Genomic DNA, 17,449 nt, shown 5'->3' on the forward strand with positions numbered 1-17,449 from the left:
CAGACACTTAATAATTACCTAGCTGTGTGGCCTTGGGCAAGCCACTTAACCCCATTTGCCTTGCAAAAAAAAACAAACCTAAAAAAAAAAAGAAGAAACTGTCATGAAAAACTAAGAACTCACCCATCCACTACATTTTAAGAAGATAGATCAATCTGGTCAACAAAGGTGAATGAATTTGAGAAGACAAATACAAAAGTGAAGTCCCAGACCTATAAGAATGGGTCCAGGAGCACTAAATTCCAGAATAAACTGAGGTTGATGGGGGAAAGTTCCAGTCAAACTCCAAAGGACCCATTAGAACAATTGAGAAAAGAGAGCAGACATAGAGGGAATCAGCCTACTGCTCAAAGTGGCCAGAACAATGATGATGGGGAAGGGGCGAAGGCTGGGTTCGGTCAGATAGAGTGATCTTTGCATGGGACAAGACAAAAATGAGTACAGATAGCTAAGATAAGGAAGGAGGTATTAGAAGGACACCCAGTCCCTCTGCCTTTGATGGATCAGATTACCTGACCTTGAGGAGCCAAACCTTCAGATTCTGAAAAGAAAGATGGGTGACCTCTGAAAGGCCCCAATGGGACAGGAATTTTATGTGGATAGTAACAATCCAAAGTGCTTTTATGATGCCCTGATGGCTTTTTTTATGGTCCAAGGACATATGACACATCTCAACTACCCAGTGCTGATGGAGACACTGATTATTGATAGAGACCTGATCTAGAGAAATGGGTGGAAAACTTCCATAATGTTCTTAACAGACTGTCATCAATCAATGCTGAAGCCATTGACCGATATGAGTCAATTCATCCCTAACTGAACCTCCAACTGAAGAAGAGATTTTGAATGCCATTAGACTTATTTCATGTGACAAAGCACCTGGGTTATCCTATTCCAGGTGAGACCTACAAGGTGGGGGAGCCATTGCTCATACAAAAGCTGACTAAAAATTTCCAGGTTATATGGCATGAGGAGGTTATCCCCCAAGAATTCAAGGATGCCTTCATCATCTATCTCTAAAAAGGTAAAGGGCATAGATAGTCCTGTGACAATTACAGAGGTATTTCTCCTTTAGTCATTGTTGGTAAGATTCTTGCCAGAGTCCTTCTCAATAGATGATCCTTTACCTGGAAGTTGGTCACCTTCCTGAGAACCAGTGTGGCTTCGGAAAGGGTAAAAGAACAGTCTGATATGGTATTTGCTGCCTCATAATTCCAGGAAAAATGCTGAGAGCAGAACAGAGGTCTGTATACAACATTTGTAGATCTTACCAAGGTCTTTGAGAGCTTATGGAAAATTATGTCAAAATTTGGTTGCCCGGAGAAGTTCATCGGTATGTTATGTCAATCTCATGACAGCATGCTTGCCCAGGGTCTAGAGAGAGGACAACAATCTCAGGATTTCCCTATTACCAATAGAGTGAAACAGGGCTGTGTCCTTGCTTCCATGCTTTTTAGTTGATGTTTCCAGTCATGTTAACAAATGCTTTCACTGAGGATGAACATGCATCAAGATCAGCTACTGCATTGATGGTAAATTCTTCAGCTTGAAAAGGCTCCAAGCCAAGACCAAAGTGGAGGGAGTGTTGGTGCAAGATCTTCTGTTTGCTGATGGTTGTGCCCTCCACGCAGTCTCTGAAGCTGAGATGCAACAAAATATGTATCAATTCTCTGGTGCTTGTGCTACCTTTGACCTAAGAAATAACACTAAGAAAACCCAGGTGCTCCATCAGTCAGCATAACACCATCCATATGTGGAACCATTGGTTACAGCAAATGGAGAAGTTTGGAATGCTGTGGACAAGTTCACTTACCTTGGCGGTGTCCTTTCCAGGGAGGTACACATTGAAAATGAAGTTGGCATGTTCAATGCCAGAGATAGCTCAATATTTGAGAATCTCAGAAAGAAAATGTGAGAGAAAAGAGGTATGAGACTAATTATCAAATGAAGGTCTACAGAGATGTTGTGGTGACCTGATTGTTGTATATAAAAAAGCCTAGAAAATCCACCAACCCCTTGACAGGAAACTTCCATTTAAATTGTCTTAGGAAGATTCTAAAGATCACCTGACAGGAGAAGATATCAGACACCAAGGTCCTTTCTGGAGCTAAACTGCCTGGCATTCCAACATTACTACAGAGAGGGCAATTCTGATGGGCTGGCCACATTACTTGAATGTCAACCCTACACTTACCAAAAAGTCTATTTTATGGAGAATTCACCCAAGGCAGAGACTTACAGCAGGGGGTCGGAAAAAGCAAAACAAGGACCTCTCTTAAGAACTTTGGAATGGATTGTATGGCACGGGAGACACTGGCATAGGGACCACCCACTATGGCATGCCCTTATCAGACAGGGTACTGTACTTTAGGAGCAAGACAGAATTGAAGTAACTCAAAGGAAATGTGAGATGCTTAAGTTTAGAGTACCCACCTCAGGGTGCTCAACCTATGGTAGAGTATTCCAAGTTTGTATTGGTACAGTCAGCCACAGTTGAACAGATTGTAACTAGAATTCACTTGTAAATCCATCTGGACTTGGAGTCTTTTTCTCCCTTTTGAAGTTTATTTATGACATTCAATTATTTTTAATAATAGATTATTTATGTTTCTTTTGTTAATGTGTCTTGTATAAATATTCATCTAGTTCCTTTATATTGTCAGTTTTGTTGGTACTTAGACAAAATAGTTTCAAATAATTCCTTTATTATATGTAATCTTCCATTGTTTTGAATTCTTTTTATTTTTTGATAAAATTTAGTTTTTTCTCTTTTTTCTTAAAATTAGATTAGCTAACTATTTTATTGTCATTTTTAAAAACAGCTACTTATATTTTATCCTTTTGATAGTGGGATTTTTTCCTTTAATTTTTATTAATTTCCTAATTTTCAAAATTTCAATTTCAGAATTAATTGTCTAATTAGGGGGAAGTTGATTCATTGTTCAGTATTTTTAGCTGCATGCTCAGTTGCTCTTTTATTAATAAAAGTATATAGAGAAATGAATTTCCCTTTTATGTTACTTTATGAATCCTTTAAATTTGAGTATATTGTCTCATAAAGAATATTTTCTTTGATGAAATTTTCTAATGTTTCTCCAATTTGTGTTTTGATTCGATAGTTCTTTTTTTTTGCATTTTTGCAAGGCAATGGGGTTAAGTGATTTGACTCACACAGTTAGGTAATTATTAAGTATCTGAGGTAAGATTTGAACTCAGGTTGTCCTGACTCCAGGACTGGTGCTCTATCCACTGCACCACCAAGCTGACCTCACTAGTTCTTTAGAATGGTGTTGTTTAATTTCCAATTACTTTTTTAGTTCTTTCTTCAAGGACTCTTTATTAAATAGAATTTCTCTCATTGATATCAGTAATTGGTGTGTTTGGTATTTCTGCTTTTCTATATTTTTATTATTGCCCCCAAAACATTGTTGCTGTGTTTTGTACAGTTGAAAAATATGTAAAGCCTCTTTTTTCACATTTAGTAGTCATCATAGAGTTTTAATTTATAGTTTTTCTAAAGTTTTATTTAGGTCCCTAACTTCTTTCTTGTTTATCTTTTGTTAAGATTTGTCCAGATTTGAAAGACCCTCACTATTATAGATTTGTAATCTAATTCACTTTCCCAATTCCATTCTCCTTTTCTCAAATATTTAGACACTCTGCTGTTTTGTGCATCTATTCAGTACTGATATGAATTTGTTAGCTATGATTCCTTCAAACAAAAATTCCTTGTTTATTTCTTCTTATCATGTCTTTGTTATAACATTCTGAATTCATAATTGCTACCCCTGCTTTTTGAATTTAAATTAAGCATGAGACTTTTTTACAGCCTTTCATTTGAATTCTTTGTGAATCTTTAGGTTTCTTGCAGGCCTATTTTGTTAAAAATAGTTTTCTAAGAAAATCTATGATCCTCTTCTCTTTTATGGGTGAATTAATCCCATTCATGTTCACAGTTATGATTCTTAATGGTGCATCTCCTTTCTTATTATCCTCTTGCAATTTTTCTTCTCTTTGCTCTCATCATTTCTTTACAAATTAGTCAAGGTGGTAAAGGAAAGGAAGCTTTCCTGACATTTGTATTATATAAATAAAATGGCCTGCTTCTGTTCTATTCTTCTCTTCCCCTTTTATCACCCTGATCCTATGTTTTTATTCTTTTTTCTTCCTTTTTCTCTTCCCTTCACATTTCTCTTTCCAGAATTCAAATTTGTCTCATTCATAATTATTTCTATGTCTATCCTGTCCTGCTTATTCTCCTCTTTCTCCTTCCCTTGTCCCTGCCCTCTCCTATTTCCATTTTGAGAGAAAGGAACTTTTACACTTCTGTGTGTGTGTGTGTGTGTGTGTGTGTGTGTGTGTGTGGTGTTTTTAATTGAATTTGATCTTCCTTCATGCAATTCAGATGAAAATAAGTAATGCCCATTCCCTCAATTCATTCTTCTATGATTAAATACTCTCTTATGTACCTCTGAATTGTAATAATTCCATCTACTTGCTCCTCTTTTCTTCCATAGTCTCCTATTCCACCTCTTTTTTTGCCTTCTCCTGGGACCAGAAAAATAGAAGAAAACCACCTATAGGCCCTCTGTTCTATTTACCTTTCTCTATGACACTTAAAGATTAACATCTTTATTAAGTTCAAATTCTGGAGAGCAATTTTAAACTATGCCCAAAGGGCTATAAAGCTGTGCCTATCCTTTGATCCAGTAAAATCACTACTAAGTCTATATCCCAAAGAGATCATAAAAAAAGGGAAAAAACCCACATAAAAATTTTATGATAGCCCTTTTAGTGGTGTCTAAAATTTGGAAATTGAGGGGATACCCATCAACTGGGGAATGACTGAACAAGGAGTAGTGTATGAATGGAATGGAATGCTATTGTTCTATAAAAATGATGAGCAGACCAAAAAAAAAAGAAAAAAGAAAACAAAAGAGATAATGAGCAGGTGGATTTCAGAAAAACCTGGAACGACCTACATGAACCGATGCTGAGTGAAGTGAGTAGAACCAGGATAACATTATCTGCACTAACAGCAACATTATATAACGATAAGCCATGACAGACTTAGTTCTTTTCAGTGAACAAAAACAGTTCCAAAAGACTGGTGATGGAAGAAGCCATTCGCATCCAGAGAAAGAATTATGGCTCTGAATGCAGAGAAAAGCAGACTATTTTCACTTTAAAATTTTTTTCCTTTTTTTTTTCTTTTTTAGTGATTTTCCTCTTTTGTTCTGGTTCTCTTTAACAGCATGACTAAACTCATATGGGAAAATAGCATGATAGTACATGCATAACATATCAGATTGCTTGCAGGCTTGGGGTGGGTGAAAGGGGAAGGAAGGAGAAAAATTTACAGAAATGAATGTTGAAAACTATCTGTACATGAAATTGGAAAAAATAAACCAAAAAAGAAAGAAAAATGACTAAAAAAACAAAAATGGGGGAAAATGACACTAGGATTCTGAAAAGATTTTTTTTTTAATTTCCCCCATCAGCATATAAGTAATTAATCTCTCCATTTTCATTTCCAATAAACCTGGTGTATCCTTCTATGTTTCTCTTGGCTCTTGCATTTACATTTCAAAAATGTCTGCTCCATTTTAGCTTTTCTTTAGAAAAACTTGGAAATCCTTAGTTTATTAAAGATATTTCCCCACTGTAAGATTATGCTTAGTTTTCCTGCCTAGGTTATTTTTTTATTTTTATTTTTTTAGGTTTTTGCAAGGCAAACGGGGTTAAGTGGCTTGCCCAAGGCCACACAGCTAGGTAATTATTAAGTGTCTGAGACCTGATTTGAACCCAGGTACTCCCTGACTCCAGGGCCGGTGCTTTATCCGCTAAGCCACCTAGCAGCCCCCTGGCTAGGTTATTTTTGATTGTAAGAATTTATCTTTGACTTTTTGATTCTAAGATCTCTTCTCTTTTATGATGGCAGCTACTAAATTATAATCTTTGCCGTGATTTCTTGGTATTTGATAGTTGAATGCTCTATTTTTATGCTTGTAGCAATTTTTTTGGACCTGGAAGCTCTGGATTTGGTCTATAAATGTCCTTGGAATTTTTATTTGGAGATTTATTATAGAAGGTAACTGATTTTTTTTCTAAATTCAATTTAATCTCTAATTCTCAGAGTTTGAGGCAGCTTTCACTTATAATTTCTTGAAAAATGGTATCTGGGCCTTTTGGCAGGGAGGATTTCTAGATAATCTGATAATTCTTAGACTATCTTTCCTTGACCTCTTTTCCAGGCCAGTTGTGTGACAGATGAAGGATGAGATGACCAAAAGTTCTATTTTCTTAGTATATTGATTAAGCAGTGCAACCAAGTGCCCAATAAAATGGGACCAGGCTCCTCAGCTTTGTCCTGGACCCCAAATACAGGAAGATTTATATATATATTCAAAATAATCAAATCGGGCCAATTAATTAAAGCAAAACAATACAAAATTAGGTAAGTTGATTTCTAATTGGAGGGAGGGAGAAAATGAGCAAATACAATTCCCTGACCTTAGAAAAGAAGGTGTTCCACTCCCTAAAGTCTCTGTAACCAATCCAAGGAATATGGAAACAATAACTTCTTGACCAGGACAGGAGCAGTTTTCTGGGAAGACATATAGGTTGCTTGAAATGTGAGAAAACTCTTTGCATTGATCTTCACCTCTGGTCAAGCATCACCAAGGTCTTTGCTTAAGGGTCTCTCTAAGTAGCAGCTAGGGTTACTCCAGGTTCCTAACCACATAAGGCTTGCTTCAAACAATACAATAAGGTTTTCTCCCAATTTCTATAAGTGAATAAAATTTTCTCATGAGTCAGAAGCTGGTTGAGATCATAACTGAATAGAAACTAAGCCAGTTGTAGCGTTGAGTTACAAGATTTGTGTGGTTCACTTATTACCCACATAACCATTTGTTGTCCTAATCCCCTCAGTTGTTTTTGATAATATGTTTCTCCAATGTTCTTCTTTTTTTTTCAATTGTGTGATTTTACTTTAGTATTTCTCTGTGTCTCATGGACTTGTTTTCTGTTTTGTCTCATTTTCATTTTCAGAGCGCTGAATTTGGGGTAGAGATTCCAACCATTTGCTCTAAAGTGATGGTTTTACTTGTCGTTTTTGTTATCTAGTTATTCCATCCTGGATCTCATTTAATTTCTTTCAAGTAGTCTTGTGGCCAGGACAAATTTTCCTCTCCTAAATTTTCCATTAGAAATCTTAAGACAAAGGCAGGATGACCACTTCTTAGTTCTTTTCATCATATCATAGATTTAGATTTGGAAGAGACTCCAGAGGTTCTGTTCCTATTTTATAGATGAGGAAACTGAGTCCCAAAGAAGGGAAGCGATTTAGCCAGCATCTCCTATAGAGTAAGGAATAGAACCAAAATTAAAATCTAGATCTTCTGTTTCTATTTACTAAAACATACAATGCCATTCTTTTATACTTTGCCTCTGAGCACATTAAATATTTTTAACACATGACTTGGTTTATTGGGGGTAGGGGGAAGTTTTTGGCTAGAGAAGTTTGTCTTCAAGAAGATGGACAGACTGTCTGGAAACAGAGCATGGGTTCAAATCCTGCTAGGGAAGCCTAGCACAAAGATCTTGACTAGTCCCCTTACATCACTTCTCTCGGTCTCATTTTCCCCATTTGGAGAAAAGGGATAGTCTCCCAAGGTTCTGAGGACCAAGTGGCTGTAGGTGCTATTGAAAAAAGTGCCCCTTCCTTTCTTGTAAGGGGCTAGTGCCTGGGCAGCAGGGAGAGTCATCATGTCAGATGGGAGCGTCAAGACTTGCCTCTATCTGTGCGACAGAAGGAACCATAAAGGACGATTTACCCATGAGGAAGGATTGGGCAGGATTTGAACCAGCTTCTCAGTTTCCAGACCCGTCCAGTGTAGAGAGACTCTTTCATCTCCCAGCAGCCCAGACTCTTAAAGACCAGACGGGACCCAGGAGCTGTAGATCTGCATCAGTGAGCACCCTTTTCACACATGGAATCACAGACCCAGGCTCAAAGCCCATGGGCTGCTGTCCCTGCACCATGGTAACTGGGCTATGAGGCCCCACCATAGAAGACCCAGGCTTCTGTCGGAGAGGAAGCATTTGGGCCCTCCAGACAGAACCAGTTCAGGGTCCTGGTCACAGACAGCCAGACTGGAGACAGATGAGTCTGCAGGGAGCAGAGATGTGGGAGTTTAAAAGAAAGGAGGAGTCTCTCGGTTTCTCTGGAAACTGAGGCCCCAAAAGGGGCACACAGAGATTCAGGAAGTGGCCAGGTTAGGCCTGAAACCCAGACTCTGGGCCTCTTCCCTGGGGCTGCTTCGACTTTGTCTAGGACCCAAAGGGCAGCTCCAGGGAAGGCAGGGAAGGTTTCTTCTCCATTTATTCTTGTCCGAAGGGATGTGGCTCAGTGGAAAAAACCCCAGCAGGGACCTGAGTAAGAGTGACTGCCCAGGCGGCCTTGGTGGAGAGGGATGTGAGGGGGAGACAGGGGAAGCTTATCGGCAAGGTCAGGCCCACCCAGAGAGGTCCTCCCAGCCCAGCTCTTAGGGCTTGGTTGACAGTGGGAGATCCCCCAGGATTTCTAGGCTTCTCTCTCTTCCAAAAAGTTAGAAGGGGGAAGGGAGGATAAGGGCTCTGCTGGCTCCCCACCCCTTGAAATAAGTTGGCAGTCAATAAAAGCTCTCAAGGACTCTTTCCCAACCAAAATCATGCCCTAATTTAGATCTCCCTTCTTTCCCTTTCCAGAGGTTCTCATCTATTGCTGGATAGGACGGAGCAGAGACTAGGACTGGTATGGACATAGGGCCAGGGCCAGGGCCAGGGCCAGGGCCAGGGCCAGGGCCAGAAGTATCTTTCTTGAGGGTTTGTTTAGACAGACCTTGAAGAGATCCCCGTGGAAGACACTGGGGAGGTAAAAGGCAATGTGATACTAGGGAGGGAAGCATGCCCTGGTTCCATAGTCAGAAGACCTGACCTAGGTTCAAATCCCAGCTTGGCCCCTTTCCTTGGGGAAGCAACGAGCACAATCTCTCTGTAATTTGGTTTCTTCCCCAGGAACATGTGCCCTCTGAGGCCCATTCCAGCTTTGGGTATGGACTGAGGCATACATTATCACTCACTGGAACTGTTGCTGAGAGAAAGTCATTGATAAGGAACAACAATATTTTTAATTTGTCAATAAAATATTTCATCAAAAAAGTATTTTATTTAACAAATTATTTTAACAAAAAATTAAAAACAAAAATTAACAAATAAAACAAATATTTTGGGTTTTAGGTCAAATGGTTTATAAATTGTCAGAAGAGACACAGCCAATGGAATTAGAGCAAATTAGCCCAGGGTAGGGCAGGGAGGAACAACTTGTACAGGAAAAGGAGGCTTTTCCTCCTCTAGGTTGGCAGCTTAGGGGTCCAGAGCTAGGCCCCTCACTAGGCCCCTCACTTCCAAGCATGTTCTTAATGAAGGGATGAGAGTGTCCATTGCCTCTGAAGCAAAGTAGAACTGTCTGGAGACAGACAAGGACAATTAAACAGAGCTCTGTGCTGACTAACAGTAATTTGGAGGTCGGCCATCTGGCTGTGAAGTCAGGTCCTTGGTCTGACTGTCACTACCTGTGTGACTGCGGGTTACACGGCCCATCTCTACATTTCAGTTTCTTCTTCTATAGGATGGGAGGGTGTGGAGCAGGAGATCACTCTGGTTTTTCTACCTGTCTCCATTTCTCTGGGGCTTTCCCTACTTGGGCAAGTTGGAGTTCAGCCACAGCCTTAGCTGATGGCTGTTATCATCACCCTCTTTCACAGAAGAGGCTTAGAGAGATTAGCAACCAGCGGGCTGTCACCTGGCCAAGAAGCCTTCAAGTGAAGCACTCCATCCTCTGAACCACAAGGCTGCCCCTCCACGATGTCTTGATTAGATCCTTTGCTTTCTAAGTAAACCACCATGTTTTCAGTTTTGCCCCTATCCATGCCCTTTAATTTGGGGGGGAGAGTAGTTTACCTCTGGCAACTCAGGGAGGAAAGGGGGCAGCTTTGCTTTACTCTCCCATTATTGCACAGGAATCTGTCCAATATCACTCAACTATCTCAAGAAATTGTTCCTTCTTGGTATTTCTCCCCCTGGAGAATGTGAGTTCCTTGCTATTTCCGCCATTCTATCGTCTCTGGAATCAGAGACTCCAGGCAGCCCCGACTCTAGGCCAAGCCCTCAATCATATCTCCCTAAAGATTATTGCCTTGACCTCTTCAGAGATCTCCTTGCCTGGAGCCTCTCCCCCCCAAGCCTATCAGCCACCACTCCTCCCCTCCTCATTCTACTCTAGTGACACCCCATGGCCTCCAGGATCAACAGAAGTTTGTCCAATGTCATAGTTAATGCCCTTCCCAACCTATCCTCTGGCCTCCTTGGACATGGCTCCCCCCCAGCTCCCCACCCCCACTCCCACATTCTGCCAACCAGCCCAGCTGGCCTTCTCTTCCTGTTCCTCAATGGACTTTCTATCTATACAGCCCACTCTCATAACCGGAATGCATTCCTTCCTTATCTCTATTTCTCTGGGTGTAGAAAGCCCTTAGCACATTGCCCGGAGCATAGTAGGTGTTCAACAAATATTTTTCCCTCTCTTTCCTTTTCTCTTATCTCCCTGGGTCTTTCTTCTCCCTTAAGATGCTCTCCAGACTTCATCTTTTTTGTGAAGATCCCTCAGCTTCTGCAACCAATCCTCCCTCCCAAACTCCCTAGCATTTAATTAATATATTTATTATATTATATATATAGTCATATATATTATAATGTCTTTATATAATGTATAATATATGGTGTGCTATAATGTAATATAATTGGATATGATATAATACAACAGAGTATATTATTACATAATATAAAACAAGATGATCCATACAACAAAAATAGGATATGTAATATGATGAGATGTAATATATTATTTAAAATACAACATTTAACAGTATCATATTAAATGAGGGGCAGCTGGTCGTACAGTCCTCCAACCCTGGAATCAGGAGGACCCAAGTTCAAATCTGGCCCCAGAAATTTAGCTGTATGACCTTGGGCAAATCACTTAACCTCATTGCCTTGCCAAAAAACCCACCCCAATATATAACATGATATAATATATCATAATGTGATATAAGAAAACAACATAATGTGTTATAATATCTATCATAGTTTTACATATATAATATTTATGCTGAATTCCATCAGCTTCTTGCTAGGGGAGCATTCTTTGTTTTCACTCTTTGTACTGCTTTGTACCACTCTCCAGCATCTGTAGTATCTGGCAAATAGTAGATCCTTAATCAATATTTGTGGACCAATTAATAGGTTAATTAGGAAAGGAACACTCTGGAACCTCATATAGGGCCCAACAACTTCCTAGAGATGAAGAGCTTGCTCTGATAAGCAAATTAAAGCTGCTTGTTGAATGTCCTAAAGGAATCACATCTTCGATGTGATTATAATTATATAATATTTCTATTCATTTATGTAATCATAAATATAATAACTATGACACCTAACATTTCTGACATCAGGCACGAAAGCAAGTGCTTTATACATGTCATCTCATTTGATTTTCATCACAACTTTGGGAGATAGGTGCTCTTATTATTATAAATTGAGATAGAAGTTACTTAGACTTACCCTGGGTCACACAGTTAGTAAGACAGTTAGTCAGGTCTTCCTGACTCCAGGCCCAGCGTTCTATTGACTGAACCAGATAATAATATTATTATTATTATTATTATTATATTTATAATAATAATGATGAGGTGACCCAATAAAGGAAATGTATCAGTGGGGACTCCTGAGCTATGGGGTTCTTTTTCTTAAGTTGATTTGGACTCATGGGGTCCCTTGAAGCTCAGGTGCCTTTATGGTGGGGACCCCCATATTCAAGGATACAGACTGAGGCAGGTGTTATTCATACTTTTTTTCCTTCTTTCATCAAAGACTAGCTTTGGCACCCTTTGTTCAGTCAGGGGAAGAAATGAATTGTTTGCGGCAAAGAAGGCCCTAGGGGAATGATAGTGATGATTAGTCCTACAGTGGGGAATTTGCAATCATATCATTATCAAGATGGCTCCAGGGGGGGCCAAGCCCCTCTGGGCCTCTGGTCTTCTCAGAAGGTTTGCCAAAACAAGTCCACACAGAGGCTATTCCAATAACCAAAACCAGAAGTTCCCTGAGCTTACAGTCACAAAAATGAGCATTCGAGTCAGCTGGTAGGACAATCTTGCCCCCCCCCCCCAGTGTGATCTGAACCCAGTGATAAATAGGAGTACTCGTCTGAGCTGCAGAAATAGGAGACGGTTCCTACCGCCACACTGACCAATGGTCACTGGCCATGACCTGGTCAAGTGCTTCTTGCCCACTCTGCCTCTTGAGAGAGAGTGTGCCCAAGCTGTACCCATTGCTCCGCAAAGCTCTGGGCAAGAGCTCCCATGTAAAGAAAAGGGACAGAGTTTTGTAAGTCACAGGGACTCCCTGTGGGCAGGGAACTCATTCCACTTGGGACCTCTGCAGGAAACCAGCCCAAGGCAAGCAGATAGGGGTGCTGGTTAAACGTGTCTTGCCCATAGGGTTAAATGACAGATCCCAGCAGCTAGGTGATTCCTTCCTTGCTGGAAGTTAAGCCTAGCAGCTGGCTCACTGAATTATGCAAATAGGAATTATGCCTTAATTTCTCTTCCTGAAAAATGGGTATGCTGCGGGTGATCCTGCGGGAGTTGGTGCTGTCTTGCTTTTCCTAGGAAAAAAGATCTCAAGAGAATTGAAGGCTTGTCTGGGAGAGATGGTCTGTTTATTGGATCTTAGAGCTGGAAGGAACCTCACAGGTCAAGTCCAACCTCCTGATTTTTTTTTTTTTGGCAAGGCAAATGGGGTTAAGTGGCTTGCCCAAGGCCACACAGCTAGGTCATTATTAAGTGTCTGAGGCCGGATTTGAACGCAGGTACTCCTGATTCCAGGGCCGGTGCTTTATCCACTAGGCCACCTAGCCACCCCTCCCCCTAATTTTTAAAGGACAAAAACCAAGGCTCAGAGACAGGAAAGCAGTTTGCCCGAGGTCACCCAGGTAGTGAGAAGCAAGTAGCCATGTGAACCGGGATCCTCTCCTGGGCAAGGTGTTGTTCTTCCAAGGGCCCTATAAAGCCCACGACTGCCATCAGCTTCAAGGGAGACAATAGGGGCAGCAGACTGACCAGTCTAAGGAGGGGGAATGCTGAAAGGTTCAGTTTATTGTTCTTGCTTGGATTGAGCTCTCTGGGCAAGGCCTCCCTCTCACTCATATGGTGCCAAATGAAAATCTGAGCCAGGACAAATCACCCCCTTTTCAATATCTGGAATGAGCTCATCCCTTTTTAGCATCCTCCTGAGATTAGGGATAGACCTATGGGTCAGCATTAGCATTGTCCAAACCCCAACAATTGCAGTCATAGAATCTGTCCTAGGATTTCACTTCAGCAGCTTTTTCCTTGTAAATGAATTCTTTTTTTGAAAACTAGATCGGGAATTTCACATGTCGTGGAAGCCCCAAAGAAATCATTTTCTCCACCTGACTAGGCTAGGTAACTTCTCCAACCCAGCACTACTGTTCAGGGGCAGGATTTGAACACAAGTCTTCCTGACAGGCTTTAGACTGCCTTGCTGTCCCTCTCTAAAATTAATCCTTTATGTAATCTCCCATACTTCCCCTTAGCATCCTGCTCATTTGCAGCATGACCTTAGATAAGTTATTTTCTCTCTTCTGAGGGTTCTAGTTTCTTCCTTATTAAAACCGAATGTTTGCTTGGGATCACAGGAGCCTGAGGTTCTGGGTTCTCTTACTTACCAGCTAAAGGACTTTGAGACCATCCTTTTTCCTCCCCAGAACTTGGGGAAATGATACCACTGGTCTAGATGCTCTCTAAACGCCCTCATGGCTCTAAATGGACTGTCCCATCATCCAGTATCAGAATGGAAACTCACCCCCAAGGGGCCTTCCTTCCTTGACCACCATTCTTCATAAGGGCTTGCATATCATTGACCACCATGATCCTGGAAGCCTCCTTGCTCTTGGTTTATATAACTTGCATTCAATTTAGTTTGAGATGCCATCTGTTACCTCAAATATCTGCTGTCCATTGGGGATCTGATACCTCTGGGGTCTGGTCCCGCCCCAATCCCAATAGGGTGGCAGTTCAAAATCAAACTCTAATTAAATACTGGTGACTCATTGTTTGCCCAGAATTTCACTCTATAGTCTAAGAAAAGGAGGTTGGCAAAAAAGATAACAGATTTGAAAGAGGTCTTAGTAAATGGTCCAATCAACCCGCTCACAAGCCATTATTAATCACCTGTGTGTGCCTGACCATCATTTTTACAGAGGAGATACATAGAGCGGGCTGCCCAATGTCCCAGTGGCATGCTCCAAGACTAGCAACTGGATCTCCTGGTTCTCTCTCCGATTCCCTGCCATCCTGCTTCCAGGGGACAATCTGCCCACTTTTCTCTTTGCACCCATCCTTCCTGGATCTCCTGTAGATAGGAAGCTGGTTGTGTATTCTATGCATAATGGAGATCTAGAGTATGCCAATCCAATCGAAGAAACATTTATGAAGGAAGACAGAGTGCCTCAGATGGCATCACCGCAAGGAAGATGCTGGAGGTTTGTTTCCAGAAGAGGAGAGGGGATCGAGTCTATTAGCATTGTATTAACTATACTTTACAAGTATAGTTATCTCATCAAAGGGGGCAGAATCAAGAGAACATCATACTTACTAACATCAACTTTGATGGATGTAGCTATCTCAGCAATTCAGAGTGCTACGAGACCTGTTATGGGCAATGCTAAACAAATCCAGAGGAAGAAAAACCAAAACAAACCAAAAAGCCAACAAAACTACAGAATTGGGACGGCTAGGTGGCACAGTGGATAGAGCACTGGTCCTGGAGTCAGGAGGACCTGAGTTCAAATCTGACCTCAGGCACTTAATAATTACCTAGCTGTGTGGCCTTGGATTAGTCACTTAACCCCACTATCTTGCCAAAAAACAAAAACGAAAACAAAACTACAGAATCTGAGTGAATATTATTTTCATTTTTGTAAAAATTTCTCTAATGTTTTTCCTTCCTATCTTTCTTTTCCCTTGATCCTAATTTCTCATACAGAAAATGACTATTCTATAAACGTGTTAAAGACAAATGTGTATGTATAATTTTCACCAGCTGAGGGGAGGGGAATGGGAAGGGAGGGGGGAAGGAATTTATGCAACATATAAATATGCATATGGATGAATGTAAAAAAACTTTCATGACATATCATTGGAAAAATAAAATAAAATGTCAAATTGGGGGAAAAAACCTAAACAAAACAAAAAAAACCCAAATATTATCTTATTTGAGTCCAAAGGTCTATGATGATGACTATGAAGCATGGGTAAGCATTCTGTAACTGGTTCCAGTTAACTAGCCATGTGATGAAGAGGAGGCTCTTTCAGGCATTCAACTTCAGCCTCTTGCCCTTTGCCTCAGTGTTCTTGGAAGGGCTTAGAAGTCAATGAAGTATGTGGTGCCTACAACCTTGGCAGTACAATAGGAATAAAGTGTTTCTCATCATCCCATCTTTCTGGAGTCTGGCTCTTGCATGCAGCACGGCATTGATGCCCTGAGGAGTAAGGTGTGAATTTGGATAGCGATCTCTGGTAATTGAGATACAAGTTTATTTAGCTGTCAAGGCGCATCTGGATATGAAATTTGTGGAAATATTCCTCCGTAGGAACTGAGCCAAGATTTAAAGCCGAGTCAGAGATGAATGATATAAGGAAGATTATACCTTTAAGGTACTGTGTTTGTTCTGGGTTGTCCTTGAAGTAACTGTCCATTTGAAAAATATCACCTCATGTTAAATGGAACTGGTGGTGCTCTCATTAGTCTGTTGACAATAGAGGAACACACCTGGTGGGGGCTCAGACTCATGGAAATAGAGAACAGAGACATTCATAAAGTCATCAAACCACCAAAAACTGTAAGGATTGATGTTATAGACCTGACCTTGAGAGAGAAGGAACTGAGAAAACCCATGCTACATCTCTAATTGAATGGGGCTATAAATGTTAATGAGTATTGCCTGGACCCAGAAATGGGTGACTCCCATTTAATGGAGGAGAGGCCCAGGTTCCAACAGTGGGAAAATAAAAAGAGAGATTGAGAAGGAGCCAAAACCTGAGGGCAGGACTAAAAGTTAACAAGTGTGACTAACACATAGTTTGAAGAGCACTTTATAACAGCGCCATGAAAAAGGAATTGTGACAGAAAAGGAATCCGAGGCCCAGAGAGGTAGTCAGTCACACAGGGACCAGCCCTTCCAGAGGGTCCCATTGAATCTTCTCTCCCTCCCTCCCCCTAGTTCTCCTTGGCTCACTCTTTGTCTTCCTTCCTCTTTTCCTTTGTTACATCAGCAGAGCTGGGACCAGAACCCAGGAAAGGCCTCTGACCCTCAGTTCAGGGGCTTTCCCACTGGCCATGGTAGAAGGAAGCTTTGCTGAGCAAGGGAAAGAAAAGTATTTTCCCAGCTCAGCATTGGGGCTTCCCGAGATGCAGGGAGCCTGAACCAGAGATCAGGGCCTGAATGGGGGGATGGGAGACCTAAAGAATCATAATAAGGACCCCCACCCCTCCAGGACCTGGGCATCTTATTTGTGCTCCCACAACCCTGGGGGTCTCCGGCTGCCCCTCTCCCTGGACTTCCTCACCTCCACCTCCTCACTTCCTTTACCTCTCAGCTTCTACAGGAAGAGTCTTGCCCAATCCCTCTTCATTCTAGAGTCTGATCCTCCTTATTTCCCATTTATCCTGACTATAGTTTGTTTGTACCCAATTATTGGTGTGTTGTCTCCCCCTTTAGACTAGGGGCTCCCTGAGGGGTTGTTTTTACTTTTCTGTGGGTCCCCAGGATTTAGCAAAGTGACAGGTATACAATAGTTGCTTAATGAATGCTTCTTGACCCAATTCTCTGCTTTTGTGGAAACATGGGCATATGATCAAAAGAGTTAGCACAAGGCCCCTGATGTATAAATTGGAAAACTGAGGCCCAAAGAGGAGGAGGGACTTACCCAAGGCCACACAGGTAGTGAGCTTGATCCACTAGTCTGTCATACTTTTCTTAAGAGTGATAGGTCAACCGATCTCCCTGAGCCTCTAAGATATAGAGAAGGTAGCGCCCTACAAAGGACGTGTTCCTGGGCTCTGTCCTTCTGTCCGACTCTCTCCTTCTCTCCCCACTGCTTCACATTATAGTTGAATGAGATCATGAGGCACAACTGAGTCCAAAATCCACTTTTCCAGAGATGAGAAGTGACTGTGTGACGGATTCATGTCAAATCCAGGGCTAGGACCCACCCTTTCTGAAGTTCAAGGGGATCTCCTCGACCCTCCTCTTCCTTCTGCT

The sequence above is a fragment of the Macrotis lagotis genome, chromosome 3 (assembly GCF_037893015.1).
Source record: "Macrotis lagotis isolate mMagLag1 chromosome 3, bilby.v1.9.chrom.fasta, whole genome shotgun sequence".
In the NCBI taxonomy this organism is placed as follows: Eukaryota; Metazoa; Chordata; class Mammalia; order Peramelemorphia; family Peramelidae; genus Macrotis; species Macrotis lagotis.